This window comes from Hibiscus syriacus, unplaced genomic scaffold, assembly GCF_006381635.1.
Source record: "Hibiscus syriacus cultivar Baekdansim isolate YM2019G1 unplaced genomic scaffold, ASM638163v2 tig00113724_pilon, whole genome shotgun sequence".
Taxonomy (NCBI): Eukaryota; Viridiplantae; Streptophyta; class Magnoliopsida; order Malvales; family Malvaceae; genus Hibiscus; species Hibiscus syriacus.
Genome location: NW_024063470.1, coordinates 1,167,806 through 1,186,154, shown reverse-complemented (window position 1 = coordinate 1,186,154; position 18,349 = coordinate 1,167,806). Strand labels below are relative to the sequence as shown.

The 18,349-nt window shown below is 36.2% G+C and overlaps 1 pseudogene; it reads right to left on the bottom strand.

Annotated features, from left to right (window-relative positions):
• Positions 1 to 472: 472 nt before the first annotated feature.
• LOC120187232 lies at positions 473 to 17,565 on the bottom strand (annotated as a pseudogene).
• Positions 17,566 to 18,349: the final 784 nt, after the last annotated feature.

The window sequence follows — 18,349 nt, the reverse complement described above, 5'->3', positions numbered from 1 at the left end:
CAACAACCAAAACTCAGAAAGAACCAATCCACATAGCTCCAGAATCCTCAGAGCGAATGATACCATATCAAGTAACTCAAGAATGCACATTAATATTCAACACATAAAGGAATGAAGAAAGCTTCTTTTGTTCACGTGGACCTTCTTATTTGTGAACATTGCTAAAGAGAAAGAAAGAAGAATAACACAGCCTGAGAACGACTTCGAACAACAACCAAAAATCAGCAAGAACCAATCCACATAGCTCCAGAATCGTCAGAGCGAATGATACCTGTAAACACTAATTTTTTTTCATTTTCATTTTTTTATTATTAAAATTATTATTATTATTATTAATATTATATATATTATATTATATTATTATTAAATAATTATTACAAGCCCAGATCCCGGCAGCCCAAATACAAATCCCAGGCCCAACCAGAACCGGACCAGACCCAAATGGAAACCCTGAACTGATTTAGGGTTTCAGCTAAGGTTTCTCAACCCTACCCCAGCCACCTCCAAGATTCCAGAACATCCACGAGGCGTCACCTCCACATCCAGCCGCCGTTGTTGACATTTCCACTGCCAGCTGCCCCATGACGACGACACCTTGCTGCCACGATGCCAACAGAGGATTCCAGAAGGCCAGCAACCCCCCACACGTAGCGGCTATGGGGTGAGTCACCACATAGCTCGGTGACTCACCGAACTTCCCCCTCTGGACCGGTCCGAGCATGGCTCCGTGGTGGCTATAAAAGCCACTGGATCCTGCAAAACGAAAAAAGAAGACAGCAAACAGAAACGAGACACCACGAGAAAAAAAAAACTACCAACGATCCCAGTCAACGACGAACCAGTATAAAAAAAAGGAAAAGAGAAGAGAAGAGAAGAGAGAGCTTACTTTGTCATCAGAGGCACTCAAAACATCACCGGAAACCTTCGGATTTCGAAGGTAAAATCCTAGATCTAGGAATTTCTAAGGATTTTTAGGATAAATAGAGGCCGTATTCGACCTTAGGACGTAGAGATCTACGGTTTGGGCTAATTTTCCTAACTCTGCCCACCGTTCACGGTGGCCGACAGTGGTGGTCGATGGTAGAGTAAGGCTGCCGGTCGCTGGTCGGCCAACCTCCGGCTGGAAGAATTAAAAGAGAAGAGAGAGAGCTCTTATTCTCTCATTTTTGAGAGAGAAAAAGAAGAGAAGAAATGAGGATGCTGGCCCTTCGGGCCAGCCGTTTAGGGTATTTATACCCCTTCCCAAATGACGCCGTTTTGGGAGGGGTATATATGTAATTTCGCGCATGGCCAAACCATACGCGCAGTCATCCAAGTTTGTAATCTTTTTAATTTAGTCACTAGAATTGTTTTTCTGGATATTTTAATTTTGTCTTCCAATATTATTTTATTATATTTTAGTCCTTTCCAGTGTTTATATATATTTAGGGTAAATACTATATTAGTCCCTTATAATTTTCATAATTTATATTTTAACCCGAATTAATTAAATAAGACTAAATTACATTATTAGCACTTAGATTGTTTTATTATTCGAGTTAGAGCCTTTAATTTTAATAATTAATATTTTAATCTGAATAACATGTTTTAATTTATTTTAATTTGACTTTTGAATTTAATATAATTTTATTTTAGTCCATAAATTAATAAATGAGTAAAATAACATGTTTAATCCCTGTAGTTTTAAATAATTAATTATGAATTAGGTATTTAACTCTATTAGGTTATAATTTAGTCACTAATTTCAATTTTTATTATTTTTACAAGTTTTATTTATTTTAAATATATAGTTTTAATTTTATTCATTGTTTAGTTATATGTTAATTTATATGTTTACTTTTAATTTATACTATTATTATTATTTAGCCATAAATATATATTTATATAATAAATAATATTTATTTTATTTATTAAAATCTTATTTAATTACTTTTAACTTATTTTAATCCTGTTTTAATATTTATTTATTTTTCAATATTAAGAAAGTGCAGTCTTAAAAAAACTGGATGTCCATTTTCTGATATTTTTAAATAAATAAATATCCTATTTTATAAATTATATATTAATTGTTTTAATTATTTATTTTTTAATATCGAAGAAAAGAGTTATCTTAAGGCACCTAGAAGTCATTTTCTGATATTTCTAAATAAATAAATATTTTATTTATAAATATATATAAATTAATATTTTTTTCATAATTATAATTTTGAAATAATAGGATTATAAATTAAATATATTTTGAAATTTTAAATTTCCAATAATAGAGACAATTTATAATTAAAAAGTACCAATTTTGGGCGTTGTAGGGGTGCTAATTCTTCCCTAAACGTAACCGACCACGAATCCCTTTTTATTATTAAAAAGAACGAATTTTTGGTTAAAATGCAAATCAGTTTATCTTTTAATCGATGTTTTCTTAAAAACTCTTTTAAAGGATGGTTTTTAGGTATTCGACCTACCTGACCCAAAAGGCCGATGGCGACTCCCAAATTACTTTAAAAAACCATTTATTCACATCACTTTTCCCGCCAAGTAAAAAATTCGTGCCCGGACGAAAAACGGGTACGAAAGCTTGGCGACTCCGCTGGGGATTTGTCAAACTTTAAAATTAATTATAAATTGTCTCTATTAATTAGAAATTAAAAATTCATTTATTTAATTTTTAATTATTTTCTTTCAAATTTTTATGATTTTCATAATATTTATTATATTTTTTATTTTATTTTCAGATATTAAATTTTTCATTTAATTATTTTTCAAAGGTTTGAATATTTCTCCTCATACACAACACTTGCATTACATAACATAAGCTTTTTAATCAAGCTTGTCCCTTTTAAGTGGGAGTGAAAGCGACGTCTTCGTGAGAATTTATTCTCCGTGTCAGACCTAGCAAGTACCTTTCGGGGTTCATATGCTCTATGTCTTCGTGAGAATTTATTCTCCGTGTCAGACATAAAGAAATGTGTCCCCTCGAATTGAACTCGATCCGCTTAAGTCTGTAATGGACTAGGATTGAGGGTTGACAGCCCAAGGGGGCATCAACAAGGACAGTTCGAGTACCTTTACTCCTAGAACTGAAAACCTGCATATAATAAACCCTAGAAATTCTCCCGATCTGAAACCATGCCGAAATTTTGTCAGTAGGCATACACAAAGGAGAAATAAGCTCTAGCTTTTAATTTATTTTATTTCCTTTTCTTTTTCCTGAATAAATGCATGCGAACTAGAAATCATGCGGTTAGGTTAATTTTTTCCAAACAAAGCATGGAACTAGAAAGCATGAGGTTAAGATTTATACCTTGATAGATAGATTTTTTTTCCATTGGTTGGTACTAACTATTCTATTTTTTTCTTATTTTTTTTCATGCATGTTACATTGCTCTAATCTGTTATATTGATTTCTTTTGTTTACATTGCATGATCATGGCATAACCAAAATGTGTTTACTTGAAAGACTGTTCATCATATTGGAAAGAAATCGTAAATAGACAAAAAGTTTTCTTATCAAACAAAATATGATGCGGCCAAGAAAAGACATCCTGAGGGAACTCTGAAGATAGAGGAGAGCTATTCACCCAAAGATCGTATGCCCATTAAAGAGCAAAAGGAGATACGAGAAATAAGAGAGCAGATGTCCAAGATGATGGATAGAATATCTGTTTTGGCCAAAAGAGAAGAGATTCCTGCATAGAAATAGAGAAAGCTTAATGAAGATAATCCTGTAATTTTAGATATGCAAGGGACTTCTGATACTAATCAATTGGAGAAATTACAGACAATCATCATTCGTATTCACAAGTCATCTGGAGATACCAAAGAAATGATTGCAACTGTAAAAGCTCCCAGAGAAGAGAAGAAATCATGTAACCTGAAATCATCGAAGTTTAGTCTGCTCCCGGCATCTAAAACTCAGGTTCAATCCAAGACAAAAGGCGGTTCTCATGTTGATGCTATACCTATATCATATAAAGAGTTGTATGAAAAGTTACTTGAAGCACGAGAAGTAGCTCCATATTACATAAAACCATTCCAACCTCCGTATCCAAATTGGTATGACATCAACGTTCATTGTGAATATAATGCCGGAGCTCAAGGACATACCATCAAGAATTGTCTTGCCTTCAAACGTCGAGTCCAAATTCTTTTGGATCATGGAACCTTATAATTTATGGTAAATGATCGACTTAGTTTGGTAATCGAAGGTCCTGCTAGATTAATACCAAAAGTCTTCAAAGGTAAGAGTATCAGTAGGGGAGTTCAGAGAGAAGAAGATTTGTTGAGGTTTGAGGCTCAAATACGTCATTTGAAGATTGAAAACGATAAATTGAGCACCAAAATGGAAACCATACAGGAAGATTTCTGGAAAGTCAGTCAAGCCTTTCAAAATGCTGGCATGGGAAATACCCCAGAAGAGTGGATAACAGGGGTCACCAAACTGAAAAAGAATTGCAATATAAATGAAAAATGAGCCAAGAAGTTTTCTCATGATTTACGAGTTATAGAAGAAAGACTCAATACAACTGTCATGGAATCGAGAAAATATCAAGTCGACAATCAAAGGTTGAATAGTGCTATGACCAACATGGAAGCACCATATCAGATTCATCAGCTTGAGATCGATACTGAATTAAAAGCCACTATCGACAAGAACAAGACATTGAAGAAATGTTTAGATGATTATGGAGATCTTGTACGAGAACTCTGTAACCATAAAGATTCCCTTACAAGGGAAAATGAGCAACATTGCTTACCACTCCCGGAATTGACACAGAAGATGAAGGAAAAAGACACTGTCATGGAAGGAAGCTGCTGTTCAAGCAAACAATGTGGCTCATAAGCTGGTGGACATAACTGGTTTCGCAAGAGAATTAAAGCAGATTGAGAATTCCACACCTGAGCATGAGTGGAAGTTAGTTTGGCTTTTAAGGGAAATAGAGAAGTTAGGAGTGAAAGCTATCCCCTACATGTAAAAGTTTTGTTTGATGTACCGAAGCTTTTGTGTTCGATGAAATCTTCTCTAAGATGATCACTCTTGAGTAACACCTTTTCATACATGCATTTACATTTTGTATCTGTGCATTTTTATTTTGAATTCTTACTTTTTACATCTTTGAATCACACATTTTGCATTTTTATTTTTGACATTTATGCATTTTTGCATTTACATTACATTTGTTATTTTAAGTATTGTTATATACATTAAATATAAAAACATGTAAATAATTAATGAAAGGTTTTGTAACAGTAAAACCAAGGTCATTCATTCATTTTACTTTACCATCATCATGAAAACAATGGAGCAATCTTATGAGGGACTACAAGATCAGTGGCTAGAACAATTGACAGGGTTACCTCAGGATACAAGGAAAGAAGCATCAGATTCAGTACTAGATGGATCAAATCAAATTATTCAGGGAATGGAATCTGATAAAGAAGAGATAGATGCTAAAGTGAAATTGTGCTATCAGATTAAAGAGTCAAGAAAGATAGCATACACTGGGGGCATCCCAATTGGACCCAAAGAATAGCCTCATTAATTATTCACAATATGAGGAGAGATTCAAGAAGATGGAGAAAGCGATCAGAAACATGAAAGATGTTAGTGCCCACCACAAAGAATTAGAAGCACGAGAGCTCAGCTTGGTTCCAGATTTGGTTATTCCCCATGATTTCAAAATGCCTGATTTTGAGAAATATGATAGCACCAGTTGTCCCTTAATCCATTTGAGAATGTTTTGCAGAAAAATGGAAGGATATTTAAGTTCTGATGATCTGTTAATTCACTCTTTCCATGATAGCCTTGTTGGCCCAGCAGTAGTCTGGTACAATCAGTTGACACAAGAACAGATCAAGAGATGGGTTGATTTAGCTAATGTATTTTTGGAACAATATCGGTATGTTAAAGGCTTAGCTCCAACACGTATGGATCTTCGAAGAGTAAAGAAGAAAACCAATGAAAGATTTCAAGAATATTCCTTAAGATGGAGAGGAGTGGCAGCACAAGTTCAACCTCCCATATTAGAAGAAGAAATATCACGTATGTTTCATGATTCCCTTCCAGCGCCTTTCTTCGAGTTAATACAGGCAAATCCGACAAAGGAATTCAAGAATCTTGTGACAAGTGGAGATTTAATTGAGAATGTAATCAAATAAAGAAAACTCAAAAGTCACATCCAGGAGCCCGACGGATCAAAAAGCAAAAACTGATCATGTGAATGAATGTCGCATCCAGATTCCTCGTAATTACAAAAGAAAAAGAGCAAGTAACTGTTTGGATCGACCAAAGAAAGTCATGCGATCAAGAAAAACATTGGAAGTGTTCCAAACTTCCATTTCAGACTTGTATCCTCATTTAGTTAAAGGTCAATACATCACACCAAGACCAACTAAAGTGACATCAAACCCTTCTGCTCATAGCTATGATCAAGATAATGTTTGTAATTTCCACTTGGGGGTAAAGGGGCATTCTACAGGCAATTGTAGGCCACTGTTAAAAGAAATTGAGATGCTTGTTGACAAAGGGGTTTTGACACAAGAAATGATCAAGAAATGGGAGGCGAATGAAGAAAAGAACCCTGATCCTATTACATACCCAACATTATAGGAATAATGAGGCATGATGCATAAACAAGTGGAAGTGTTATCTACCACTGTAGTACCTTCTATTTTCAGCATCTTGTTTGAACTTGTTTTTTTGTTCATTTCTCCACCTTTTGTGCAATAAATAAATGTGTATTGCTTTTATGGTTATGAGCAAGGAATCAAGTTTTAACCTTGAGATTATTGAGTATCAAGTAGATTAAATATTCTTTTAATTTTTTAAAAGTTATAGATCTTTAGCAAGTGATAAAATTATACCTTCCATCCAATGCCAATTACTTGATCCTTACTAAAGACCAAATTTTGACCGTACATTTATCTGATACTCTGAAGAATGTCTCTACCTGTTCTTGAGACACCTACTCCAGATATTTACCTTTTCAGGTAGAGTTGATAGATTCATTATGTTACCTTCCACCATATATACGACTTCAAAAGTCACACATTTGTCCTTCCAAACACAAAACCATCATAAACCAAAAGACCTCAAAAGAACCAAACTTTCAATTATCCGTGAATCTTACTGCAAGAAGAGACGAGATGAGGTATCATGGACCAACTTATCGAAGATAATTTCGAGTGATTGGGATATACTCAAAGAAGAAAGAAAAATTGATTGATTGAAATAAATATATCATGCATTAATTACATTTTTTCATGTAAATAAAGTTAATCTTGAATATTAATCCCCCTGTGGATACCTCTTTTTACAAAGGTTTCTGTGTATGAGATTACGAACGTCATTGTTTCATTTATCCTTTTATATATACATATAAATATATCCTTTGTTGTCCCCACTTGAGCCTGAATGATTTTTCTTCTGATTCAACCCTAACCAAGGATCACCCTCCACATCGGGGGGCAAGGTAAAGGATATTGGCTCACAAGAATAAAGATTGTCAATACAGTTTTATTACGAAGACAAGTTTCCATGAAGTCAAGAAAGTTTTGAACTACAAGGTATGTCAAATATAAAGTGCTTGAATATCAATCCAATCAAGAATAATGGAAAATTTCCAAAATGTAAGAGGAAAAGGAGGTGCTCGAAGCAATTGAAGTCCTATACTCATTAGGTAAAAAAAGGAAAAAAGGAAAATTGAATCAAGATGGGTGACTTATTGAGCCTCAAGTTACAAGGTTGATCAAGTACAAACAAGAAGAGCAAGAAATGCTGAAGATATGAGAAAATGGAAATGAATCCAAAATTTGACAGTCTAGAGGGATCCAGATGATAGAAAAATCCCCAGCAAAGCAGATCCAAGTTAAGCAAGGCAAGATTGATGGCATCAGAATGAATTGATCCTTGGTTTGATTACCCTTAAACACTTATTTGGGCCTTTTTATCCCTTTCTTTCGTAACCGTAATCCATGGCCTACGTTACGTACCTGAAAAGTCCATTTTAATCATACATGGATTTCTAAGTAAAAGAGAATATCTTTAGAATTCATTCCGCCTCTCAAGATCGATTTGCAAAAATTGGTTTTTAAAATCTTTAATGTATGATATGAAAAATGATAAAAGAGGGTTCAAGATATAAATTTTTAAATAACATCTTAGAACCAAAGGAGGATTCGAGTTGAAAACCTGAAAAGGCGGCTCGAATATTAAATGGTGCAACAACGACATAAGAGACGATCTTAAGCTCTTAATGAAGCACTTCACATCTCAAAGACGTTCCTGATATTATGGAATCAAGAAGTATCTCTACGAGATGAGCATAACAACCATTTCTTCAAGTTAATGGAAGCCCAAAGAGACATATATGCTTAATTAACCTGAGAGACCTTACTTTACCAGAACTAACCTACACCTTAAATCAGTCAATATTTTTGACACTTGCTATATGACTATGATTTTTGAATGATTTAAAAGTGTAGTTGAATTATTGGATATTCATTAAACTCATTATTTATGATTTGATTCTATTGTGAACTTGAGAAGTGCATTACTTTGCAAAATTCTTTCATTCTTCGATAAAGAAAGGAAAAAAAATATTTTCAAACAAGACAGTCTCAAATGAGGAAGGTCCTTGAAGCAATTGTTGCTTATTCTACCTCTGTTGTAGAAAAAGAATAAACGAGGCCAAAATGATGAAGCACTTCACATTTTTGAAGGTGAGTGGTCCAATAAGCCAGAAAGTCTGGAGAATTGAACTTGTGACACTCTCCTATGACATTATTAGCAGCTCATAAAGAAAGATTATCGTTTATTTCATGCTGAGGGCGATAAGCATCACCTAACAGATTATTCTCCCCAACCATCAATTCATGTTCTCTAGAAGATTACATCATAGAGCCATGAACAAGTCACTACCTGCACTCTGGTTATGCTGTGATGCTGGCTCAAGTCTTGATACATCATTGCTATTTCTTCTATGCCGATCATTTTCTTTGTCAAGATGATATTCATTATGTCCTTCAGAAGATTGCTGAATTTGAATTTGAGGACTTATGGCACAAAATAAGACATTGGAACAGAATCTACCCTTTATAGGCCTTTTATATAGGGTAACATTGGTTACAAGATTCCAAAAGTTGAAGAAGACCAGTTTTACTGTCAACTAAACCATTCCATGATTCGAAAAGAGTGGGATATATTGAAGCAACAGAAGAGGCAGTCACTATAATAGTCATTGCAAGAAAAGACACCAACAAAAGTCTTCTAGTCATCCCGATGATATTTATTTGTCCCAGTAAGGGTTGTTACGCTGGATGCCGCTGATAACAAGGTCGAATTCGACAAATCTACTCATCAATTACTCCAACCAAACATCATTCAGTTCTTGCACATCTGTTTTCAAAGATATGCTAAGACAGTAGAAGGCGACCTCTGCATCACTGATCCCAAAAAAAAAAGACATGACATTGATATCACCGGAGAACATGTCTCTAATAGCTCCTCGTGTATGGTTTTTAGGGAAACCTAGAAGCATTTTCACCTCATCAGGTTCAAGTGGAACAATTTTATTCCTTCCAACCCATACCAGATTCCATTTTCAGCACTCATCAAGAACATACTTCTGGACATTCGAAGGTGACTCATCGTCATAAGCTTCAAGAGCCTTACGGATCCTTTCTGTCAATTTGGCACTTTCTGTATATATTTGTAAACAATTCAACTTTGTTCTGGGAGTCCAGAAAGGCCACCATTTTGTGTCAATGGAAAAACATCATGTATGGCGCATGGAGGAAGCAGAATAAGAGGAAATCTGTTTTTAATTGGCAGATTATGAACATAGCCCCTTTTCCGTGTAGCATCATAAAAATACTTCGAATCTACAAATTCTGGCTTTACATTGTATAAGTACCATGATATTTTGGCCCAAACACCAACTGGAGCAAGTGCCACATTCTCATAGTAGATATTAGAAGGTCTAATAGCATCTTCTGGAAGTGTTCTTTGAGTTATATGATTTGGTTCGATAGAAACCTCAAAACCAATCATTGGATTTAAAAGATGAATTGCATGATAGTCTTCATTAAGAAGCTTCTTTTCAAGCTTCTTTTGCTTCTTCCCTTTCCAAAAATCATAGTTTGAATGTCGTATTTTCTTGTAATTGGGGTCATTGCATAATGGTTTCCTATCTTTTACCGGAATAAGTGCATCAACAGCCTTAGCCATTTTAGCATCACATATAAAATATGTCAACTCCGCAATTGATGAATTCAGATCACGTCTCTCCATGACTATTGAAGCCTCATCCTCTGAGTATCCCATTTTTGTCAAGTATAACAGTTTATTCTCCTAATCAGAATCAGAATTCAGGATTTCCTCGGTATCAGAAGAATTATCAATATCTTTAAAATCATCCTGAAAGATCGCTTCATAATCAGATGAGTTATTATCAGAATCAACATGTTGCATGGGTGTGGATTTTTGATGAGCCTGTACCACTGTATATGTAGTCTTGCTATTTCATCAGATTACTGTTCGCATAAATTGGTTTCTCTCCCACAGAAAGGTATATTTCAGAAATGGCCTTCAATGAAAGATGATAAGCCACTGTGTCAGCCTGGAACGGATTACCAAGCTGTTTATATTGCTCTGTCTGACTAAATCCCTCCATATACAGAAAAATGTCACCTCATTCAAAAGACACGTATCTCAGACATTTTTTTCAGAATGATTGAGTACTTCTTAAGTTTGTGACAACATGAAGAGAATTTCTCCAGTTACTTGACAATACTATTGTTTAGTGACACCAGAATGAGAGTATTCAAGATAAACAGATTTGGAGCATGAATAAAGCCACAAGTATCCACCACAATGCATTGTCAAAATTGAACCTTGTAGGGATCATGATATTCAAGTCAAACAGACGTCGAGAGTAAACCAGAAATAGAAAATTGAGGCATCTCGAATGCCCAATTCAGACAGATCTAGAGGGACATATTGAGGGCCCATTTTAACCAGAAATAGAATATTGGGGCATTTTGAAGGCTCACAGCAATATGAATATTTGGGCATTCTTGGAGGCTCATCTCAACAAGAAATAATGTGAAAACACTTTTAACATCTGTATCAGCAAATGTTGGGGCATTTTGAAGGCTCAGATCAGCAAGAAGCAAATGATAGGGCAGGCTGAAAGCCCATTTCAATCAGAATTAGGATTGTTGATGCATTTTTGAATATTTGTATTAGCAAATGCTGGGGCATGCTGAAGGCCCACATCATCATGTGTTAAAAATCATTGACTTGAGCAGATATTTCCAATGAGACAGAAAAATATGAAGAATGAAAATGGTGAAACAATAACAGTCAATCTGATTACACATAATTGCTTCGTTCATCAGGCAGTTGTATTAGGGTCCTGTTGTTGAACAAATATTTATTCAGCAAGTATGGTTTCAAATACCCAATCTATTTAAACCATGTGTCACATGACAGTGTGTTCTTTGTTAAGCTACATCACGGTTACATGAATAAAGATGGTCCCCTTGTAGACCATTCGATCCAAGGATCAATTCCTCGAGACCTCAAACTCTGAATTTGGCCTTTTGTGTGTCGGTGATAATTGAAAATATTTCTTTGAGACTCCTGTCAGTTAGTGTCAACCATATTGTTGAGGTTACGAAACTGTTTTTCACATCAGTTTTGTTTACTTGATGACATTGAAGAGAGAAGCTCATGTATATTGCTTTTTCCCGATATTACTGGGGTTATCATTGCCAGCTAGACTGAACTGAGTTTTCATCTATTTGGTTTATCATGTGCGTTTCATCCCCAGCGTCAAGAATTCTACGGATATCTTTCCATACATGGCTCTTATAGTTGGTGTGTTTCTACTTCTTACAACGCTCATTACAGAAGAAAGCGTGATCAATATCAATTTTGCCTTTGCCCGAGATGATATCAAGATCAGTTAGTGTCTCTTATTCAGTTCGACACTAGCATATTTTGTGAATTTGATCAAGTTTTGGTCATGAAACACACCGACATTTCACTTATATTCCCATTGAGTTTTGTTCTCAAGTGATCTTGTGACATCATACAAAAGCTTTGAACAAATATGCAAAGAGTTTCAATGATTGAGAAATCTTGGCAGAAGCCATAGGAAAAGATGAATATGTTGTCAAATGTTTTACATCTAAGTAGAAACCACAGGAAATGATGAATGTGTTGTCAAATATTTTACGAACCAGTTATTTCGATGCTAAACCAATGTTGTTATCATATGGTTTTCATTTATTGATTCAAGATAAATTTTGTCTTCTTCAACCCCAAGATTAAAAGTGAGATATGATGAAGATTTCTTTCCACAGAAGGAGAGCTGAAATTTTAACAACAAGAAACTAGTGGAGCCAACTAAGGTTGAACGACAGGTTGTTGTTAAGCATCTCGACATGATATGGTCCAAGTTGCCTTATTCGAGATCTGATTATATGTGGAGACATGAAAGGAATTGGAATAAATCTTCCTTGTGATATGTTTCAAGAGTTAAATTAGAACAAACTCTACTCTCTTAATTAATCCCTACTGAGTCAGGCATATCTACATCTACACTCTTCATAGATAATATATTCTCTTTTCAAAGATGATAGATTCTCTTTTTAAATATGATAGATTCCCTTTTCAAAGATGAAAGCTTTATTGGATTTCTACACAAATCCAGACAAAGAAAGAAGGTGTTACCAAAGACAAAATAGAGCATCAGGGTCATAATTTTGACTACAGCAAGAGTTCCACAAATGAAACATTTCTTCTGAGACTTTCATGAAGCAACGAAGATGAAAAGATACAAGTTGATCAAATGATTCTGCAGAAATGCAAGCTTGATAGCATAATTTTCTACACTGATATCCAGCCCTGGCAATAAATGATGAAGTGAAGGAAGACCAAGTTCACCACTTTGAAGTCAAATAAAGATTCCATCAACATTTATGCATTCATAAGAATATCATTTACACAATAGACAATGCATTACATTGATACATCTGAGTGCATTCAAACATAAAGTTTTATAGATCTTCGGAAGAACAAGAAGATTCATGGTAAAAAATACCTTACAAGAAGAATGTATTCAAAACCGCAAATGCAAGAATCACGCCAACATCTGAAGAATAGATGGACACAATCCACAAGAATGAACATTATCTTGAGATTGGGTCATGTTACCCAATCAACATGTTATTTTCAAAAATAAGAGAAAACGATTTTCATAGTTTCTTATTCAATCTTTTCTAAAAATGAAATTGTTGAAAAGTAAGAAAACGATTTTCATAGTTTCTTATTTAGTAAACTATTTCCCACATCTGTAAGTCCTACAGTGCATGATGTTTCCAAAAAGCCTTCGGGAGCTTTTTGATGTTTTCAAAGCCTTAGGGTCATCTGTAAGTCCTACAGTGCATGATGTTTTCAAAAAGCCTTCGGGAGCTTTTTGATGTTTTCAAAGCCTTAGTGTCATCTGTAAGTCCTACAGTTCATGATGTTTCAAAAAAGCCTTCGGGAGCTTTTTGATGTTTTCAAAGCCTTAGGGTCATCTGTAAGTCCTACAGTGCATGATGTTTTCAAAAAGCCTTCGGGAGCTTTTTGATGTTTTCAAAGCCTTAGGGTCATCTGTAAGTCCTACAGTGCATGACGTTTCCAAAAAGCCTTCAGGAGCTTTTTGATGTTTTCAAAGCCTTAGGGTCATCTGTAAGTCCTACAGGGCATGATGTTTCCAAAAAGCCTTCGGGAGCTTTTTGATGTTTTCAAAGCCTTAGGGTCATCTGTAAGTCCTACAGTGCATGATGTTTCCAAAAAGCCTTCGGGAGCTTTTTGATGTTTTCAAAGCCTTAGGGTCATCTGTAAGTCCTACAGGGCATGATGTTTCCAAAAAGCCTTCGGGAGCTTTTTAATGTTTTCAAAGCCTTAGGGCCATCTGTAAGTACTACAGTGCATGATGTTTCCAAAAAGCCTTTGGGAGCTTTTTGATGTTTTCAAAGCCTTAGGGTCATCTGTAAGTCCTACAGTGCATGATGTTTTCAAAAAGCCTTCGGGAGCTTTTTGATGTTTTCAAAGCCTTAGGGTCATCTGTAAGTCCTACAGTGCATGACGTTTCCAAAAAGCCTTCAGGAGCTTTTTGATGTTTTCAAAGCCTTAGGGTCATCTGTAAGTCCTACAGGGCATGATGTTTCCAAAAAGCCTTCGGGAGCTTTTTGATGTTTTCAAAGCCTTAGGGTCATCTGTAAGTCCTACAGTGCATGATGTTTCCAAAAAGCCTTCGGGAGCTTTTTGATGTTTTCAAAGCCTTAGGGCCATCTGTAAGTCCTACAGTGCATGATGTTTCCAAAAAGCCTTCGGGAGCTTTTTGATGTTTTCAAAGCCTTAGGGTCATCTGTAAGTCCTACAGTTCATGATGTTTCCAAAAAGCCTTCGGGAGCTTTTTGATGTTTTCAAAGCCTTAGGGTCATCTGTAAGTCCTACAGTGCATGATGTTTCCAAAAAGCCTTCGGGAGCTTTTTGATGTTTTCAAAGCCTTAGGGTCATCTGTAAGTCCTAAGTGCATGATGTTTCCAAAAAGCCTTCGGGAGCTTTTTGATGTTTTCAAAGCCTTAGGGTCATCTGTAAGTCCTACAGTGCATGATGTTTCCAAAAAGCCTTCGGCAGCTTTTTGATGTTTTCAAAGCCTTAGGGTCATCTGTAAGTCCTAAAGTGGATGATGTTTCCAAAAAGCCTTCGGGAGCTTTTTGATGTTTTCAAAGCCTTAGGGTAATCTGTAAGTCCTACAGTACATGATGTTTCCAAAAAGCCTTCGGGAGCTTTTTGATGTTTTCAAAGCCTTAGGGTCATCTGTAAGTCCTACAGTGCATGACGTTTCCAAAAAGCCTTCGGGAGCTTTTTGTTTTCAAAGCCTTAGGGTCATCTGTAAGTCCTACAGTGCATGATGTTTCCAAAAAGCCTTCGGGAGCTTTTTGATGTTTTCAAAGCCTTAGGGCCATCTGTAAGTCCTACAGTGCATGATGTTTCCAAAAAGCCTTCGGGAGCTTTTTGATGTTTTCAAAGCCTTAGGGTCATCTGTAAGTCCTACAGTGCATGATGTTTTCAAAAAGCTTTCGGGAGCTTTTTGATGTTTTCAAAGCCTTAGTGTCATCTGTAAGTCCTACAGTGCATGATGTTTCAAAAAAGCCTTCGGGAGCTTTTTTATGTTTTCAAAGCCTTAGGGTCATCTGTAAGTCCTACAGTGCATGATGTTTTCAAAAACCCTTCGGGAGCTTTTTGATGTTTTCAAAGCCTTAGGGTCATCTGTAAGTCCTACAGTGCATGACGTTTCCAAAAAGCCTTCAGGAGCTTTTTGATGTTTTCAAAGCCTTAGGGTCATCTGTAAGTCCTACAGGGCATGATGTTTCCAAAAAGCCTTCGGGAGCTTTTGATGTTTTCAAAGCCTTAGGGTCATCTGTAAGTCCTACAGTGCATGATGTTTCCAAAAAGCCTTCGGGAGCTTTTGATGTTTTCAAAGCCTTAGAGTCATCTGTAAGTCCTACAGTGCATGATGTTTCCAAAAAGCCTTCGGGAGCTTTTTAATGTTTTCAAAGCCTTAGGGCCATCTGTAAGTACTACAGTGCATGATGTTTCCAAAAAGCCTTTGGGAGCTTTTTGATGTTTTCAAAGCCTTAGGGTCATCTGTAAGTCCTACAGTGCATGATGTTTTCAAAAAGCCTTCGGGAGCTTTTTGATGTTTTCAAAGCCTTAGGGTCATCTGTAAGTCCTACAGTGCATGACGTTTCCAAAAAACCTTCAGGAGCTTTTTGATGTTTTCAAAGCCTTAGGGTCATCTGTAAGTCCTACAGGGCATGATGTTTCCAAAAAGCCTTCGGGAGCTTTTTGATGTTTTCAAAGCCTTAGGGTCATCTGTAAGTCCTACAGTGCATGATGTTTCCAAAAAGCCTTCGGGAGCTTTTTGATGTTTTCAAAGCCTTAGGGCCATCTGTAAGTCCTACAGTGCATGATGTTTCCAAAAAGCCTTCGGGAGCTTTTTGATGTTTTCAAAGCCTTAGGGTCATCTGTAAGTCCTACAGTTCATGATGTTTCCAAAAAGCCTTCGGGAGCTTTTTGATGTTTTCAAAGCCTTAGGGTCATCTGTAAGTCCTACAGTGCATGATGTTTCCAAAAAGCCTTCGGGAGCTTTTTGATGTTTTCAAAGCCTTAGGGTCATCTGTAAGTCCTATAGTGCATGATGTTTCCAAAAAGCCTTCGGGAGCTTTTTGATGTTTTCAAAGCCTTAGGGTCATCTGTAAGTCCTACAGTGCATGATGTTTCCAAAAAGCCTTCGGCAGCTTTTTGATGTTTTTCCTAAAGTGCATGATGTTTCCAAAAAGCCTTCGGGAGCTTTTTGATGTTTTCAAAGCCTTAGGGTAATCTGTAAGTCCTACAGTGCATGATGTTTCCAAAAAGCCTTCGGGAGCTTTTTGATGTTTTCAAAGCCTTAGGGTCGTCTGTAAGTCCTACAGTGCATGACGTTTCCAAAAAGCCTTCGGGAGCTTTTTGATGTTTTCAAAGCCTTAGGGTCATCTGTAAGTCCTACAGTGCATGATGTTTCCAAAAAGCCTTCGGGAGCTTTTTGATGTTTTCAAAGCCTTAGGGCCATCTGTAAGTCCTACAGTGCATGATGTTTCCAAAAAGCCTTCAGGAGCTTTTTGATGTTTTCAAAGCCTTAGGGTCATCTGTAAGTCTTGCAGTGCATGATGTTTCCAAAAAGCCTTCGGGAGCTTTTTGATGTTTTCAAAGCCTTAGGGTCATCTGTAAGCCCTTCAGTGCATGATGTTTTTAGGACCTCTGGAATGATGTTTTCAACATTTCAGTTTTACTCAAAAGAAGAAAAATGAAAAAATTATTGTTTTTTTCGTCTTTGCTCTATTCTTGTTAACACAAGAATAAGCAAAGAGGGGTAGTTGTAAACACTAATTTTTTTCATTTTTGTTTTTATTATTATTATTAAAATTATTATTATTATTAATATTATATATATTATATTATATTATTATTATTAAATAATTATTACAAGCCCAGATCCCGGCAGCCCAAATACAAATCCCAGGCCCAACCAGAACCGGCCCAGACCTAAATGGAAACCTTGAACTGATTTGGGGTTTCAGTTAGGGTTTCTCAACCCTACCCCAGCCGCCTCCAAGATTCCAGAACATCCACGAGGCGTCACCTCCACATCCAGCCGCCGTTGTTGACGTTTCCACTGCCAGCTGCCCCACGACGATGACACCTTGCTGCCACGATGCCAACAGAGGATTCCAGAAGGCCAGCAGCCCCCCACACGTCGCGGCTATGGGGTGAGTCACCACATAGCTCGGTGAGAGCATGGCTCCGTGGTGGCTATAAAAGCCACCGGATCCTGCAAAACGAAAAAGGAAGACAGCAAACAGAAACGAGACACAACGAGAAAAAAAAACTACCAACGATCCCAGTCAACGACGAACCAGTATAAAAAAAGGAAAAGAGAAGAGAAGAGAAGAGAGAGCTTACTTTGTCATCGGAGGCGCTCAAAACATCACCGGAAACCTTCGGATTTCGAAGGTAAAATCCTAGATCTAGGAATTTCTAAGGATTTTTAGGATAAATAGAGGTCGTATTCGATCTTAGGACGTAGAGATCTATGGTTTGGGCTAATTTTCCTAACTCCGCCCACCGTTCACGGTGGTCGGCAGTGGTGGTCGATGGTAGAGTAAGGCTGTCGGTCGCTGGTCTGCCAACCTCCGGCGGGAAGAATTAAAAGAGAAGAGAGAGAGCTCTTCTTCTCTCATTTTTGAGAGAGAAGAAGAAGAAGAGAATAAATGAGGATGCTGGCCCTTCGGGCCAGCCGTTTAGGGTATTTATACCCCTTCCCAAACGACACCGTTTTGGTAGGGGTATATATGTAATTTCGTGCATGGCCAAACCATACACGCAGTCATCCAAGTTTGTAATCTTTTCAATTTAGTCACTAGAATTGTTTTTCTGGATATTTTAATTTTGTCTTCCAATATTATTTTATTATGTTTTAGTCCTTTCCAGTGTTTATATATATTTAGGGTAAATACTATATTAGTCCCTTATAATTTTCATAATTTATATTTTAACCCGAATTAATTAAATAAGACTAAATTACATTATTAGCACTTAGATTGTTTTATTATTCGAGTTAGAGCCTTTAATTTTAATAATTAATATTTTAATCTGAATAACATGTTTTAATTTATTTTAATTTGACATTCGAATTTAATATAATTTTATTTTAGTCCATATATTAATAAATGAGTAAAATAACATGTTTAATTC